This window comes from Octodon degus, unplaced genomic scaffold (genome assembly GCF_000260255.1).
Source record: "Octodon degus isolate 3935 unplaced genomic scaffold, OctDeg1.0 scaffold00032, whole genome shotgun sequence".
In the NCBI taxonomy this organism is placed as follows: domain Eukaryota; kingdom Metazoa; phylum Chordata; class Mammalia; order Rodentia; family Octodontidae; genus Octodon; species Octodon degus.
This window is the reverse complement of record NW_004524608.1, coordinates 9,088,435-9,091,659: the sequence shown is the minus strand read 5'-3', so window position 1 is coordinate 9,091,659 and position 3,225 is coordinate 9,088,435. Positions and strand designations below refer to the sequence as shown.

At 38.5% G+C, this 3,225-nt stretch overlaps 1 pseudogene; it reads right to left on the bottom strand.

Annotated features, from left to right (window-relative positions):
• Positions 1-601: 601 nt before the first annotated feature.
• LOC111816443 lies at positions 602-694 on the bottom strand (annotated as a pseudogene).
• Positions 695-3,225: the final 2,531 nt, after the last annotated feature.

The following is a 3,225-nucleotide window of genomic DNA, read 5'->3' as shown; positions in this document are numbered from 1 at the left end:
CAGCTCACACATGTATTTGAAAACAGGGGTGGAGGAATGGAGTTTGTAGAATAGCCATGTAGAATCACCAATCTGCACAATGCTAGGGATCTCTTCTTTTTAGTGGTTGTAAACATAACAACCCAAATTGTTGTACAAAACTGAAATGATTGTTTATCTTAAGCTGTATGTGAACAACAAATAGAATCCATCATACTAGTCACACTTTGTATCCCAGCTATATAAATAGATTCTTAGTACTATAATCCATACCTTGATTTTAAGAACCCACTTTTCATAAATGTCAGTGTAGTATAGTACAGGTTTGATACCACTGAGTCAAAAATGATGAAGACCATGGAAAGTGGAAACTATTATCACCAGCACTGATTGAAATGTTGAAACATTTCTAGTCGAAGCAAACTATATATACTTCGTTAACTACGGATAATAGTAACATGAATAAAAAGATTCAAATCAACATAAAAAGTGTTTGAAAAAGCAAATAAAAAGGTCTCGCATATGGTAGACCGTAAATAAATACTGACTGAATGACTAAATGAATGAAGATAAATCTAATGATGGACTAGGTAAAAAGGAAATAATAGCTCCTCCTTGTTAATCTCCTTAACTATTTTTTACTTCCTTGGAGATATGGGAGGCTGTAAAAACAAATGCCACATACTATAGAAATGATCCCTGAAAGTATTAATAGTGAATCATGCCACTGAAGGAATGCCACCTGGCATTTTGCACTTCCTATAACTGGGTAACTTTCTTAAAACAGGTGATTTTTCAGAGAAGTGCTCAGTCTGGCCCTCGTTTCTGATACTTTTCTGCAGTGTGGCTTCAGGCAGTTGAGTAGGAGGTGTGTATGAAACAAATTCCTAGAATTGGGATTCTGTATTTGTAACTTCCGGTATCTCCCGGAGTGTAGGTCATCTCATTCTACTCGTTTGTTTGTTTGTTTGTTTGTTTGTTTGAAATTAGATAAATTACATGGACTGGAAAAAAAAAAGCCACAGAAAGGATTTAGGACACATTCTTCAACCAGAAAAGAAGTGAAACTTTGGATTACATAAACAACTTCAGATACTACACCTAGAGATTTTAATAAAAGAATTAACTTTTACCTAAAATGATGTTGAATTTAGACATACAAAGTATCATATTACTATACCAAGAGACCATGATAAAAAGTTTGACACCTTTGCTTCAAATAGTTTTTACAAGATTTTGTCAATCATTATCTTCAGAGAAACAGAAGGGAGAGGAAAAAAGAATTTCGTAAACAGTAAATAATTTAAAATCTTGGGCAGCCAACTAGCTCAGTAGATTCAAACACCTGCAAGAGGGCACAGAGGCTAGGATTTACATCCCAGGGCCTGCCATGCTGGCCCCACCCCCAGGGCGTGCTGACAGGGTCATTGAGACTGGGCGTGGTGGCGCATGCCTGTAATCCCAGCTCTTAGGAGGCTGTAAACAGGCGGATCACTAGAAGTCCGATCTAGTAGTGAGACCCTGAACACACTGTAGAACCTTCCCTAAAATACAGAAAAAATAAAATGATAAAAAACAAATCTTATAATGATGGCTTAAACTTTAAAAACATACCTATAAATTTTGTTTCTAAGAAAGAATTACTTTGATTACTAAAATTAAAATTTTTAAAGCTGAACCTCATGCTTATCTTAGACCTTGTGTAATGAAGACCATCTGTGCCTGTGCTGGCATCGAAATAGCAACTTTCTTGCTTAATTTTCCTTCCCATCTGCCCCCAAATACCCATAATCTTTTCCATAATCCAGTATGCATCGTACCTCTTCATAATATTTACAGGATTGGTTTTGGTTGTGTGTCACAACAGATGTTGCATCTAACGAGTACTAAATGTGGACACACACTCAAGTAAATATCAGTTGAACTTTTGCTATGATTTCTATAAGTTATTTTAGCTTCCAAGGCCTAATTCTTGTATGGCCACAACACAGGAACTAGTTCCAGTCATTGCTGTCTTTTCAACTGTTCATAGGCCCTTTGGGGAGTCCATTCGTCTCTTAAGAATCTCCACCTTTTATTTTCTTTCCCTTCCCTTGCTGAGGGCCTCTTTTGGATGTGGAGGGTGTGATCTATATCACCTTGCTGTCTTCAATGGTTTAGTTTGCTGTACTCAGTTGAAGCGGTCTTGGATACATCAGTGTTAGGTGTCCCTAGGCCTTTCATGTGGTCTTCAGCATGTGTGAGTCCAGGGGTCTCTGTTCAAGGGCTCCCCTCAGAAAGTATGCGTGTTCCCCCTGTCTACTGAAATTCCCTCAGCCTTCGTTGCCTGTCTCTTGGGACTACATAAACTTTTGTGTACTTTTATAACATGATGCTTTTCTCTGCCTTTTCAACCCACTGTCAGATCTAATCCTGCTGGCATCTTATTCATTGCCTCTGTTCCAGAGTGTCATTATAATTAGCATAGGCTTCTTAAGGAATAAAAATGGAGGTAGAGGCAGAGCATCATGCATGCATCTAGGACTTGCTTTAACTTGAGGGCAATGTGCTACTTCTTATAGTACCTCCTCCCATTTCTTCCTCTGCTATCAATGTAGATGCAATACGTGATCGTTCTCTGTACTATCAAAAAGATCTTTTATGTCATGTATTGTAGCCCTATTATTACATAAAAACCCTCCCCTACCTCCATAAGCTCCCCTCCTTTCTCTTTCTCTCCACTTCCTTCGTCCCTCCTTACTTCGTTTCTTTACCTTTCTCCCTGTCTCCCTCCCTCCTTTCTTTCTGTCTGCCTACTTTTCTTCCTTCCTTCCTTCCTTCCTTCCTTCCTTCCTTCCTTCCTTCCTTCCTTCCTCTTTTTTCCTTCCTTCCTCCCTTCTTTTGTTCTTTTCCTTACAGGACCAGGGACTGAACCTAGGACCTTCACAATGAGTTGCATGCTGGCCATTTTAAGTTTTGAGACAAGATCTCCCTAAATTGCTAAGTTTCCCAGGCTAGACTCACTTGACATCATCTTGCCTATATTGCATCCCACTGAAATAAGCACGTGCCACTGCTCTCAGCTTTTACTTTTAATTGTTGCTTTTCCTCTTCAAATTTTGGCCTTTACACTTTGTTTTTAATGTTGATCATCATTACTATTGGAACTCAAATTTGATATTTTGATTCTTTTCTCTTTCGTGGAAGACGACCCGTTTAGAATGGTGTGCTAAGAGTAATAGCTACAAAGAATGATATGGGGACATT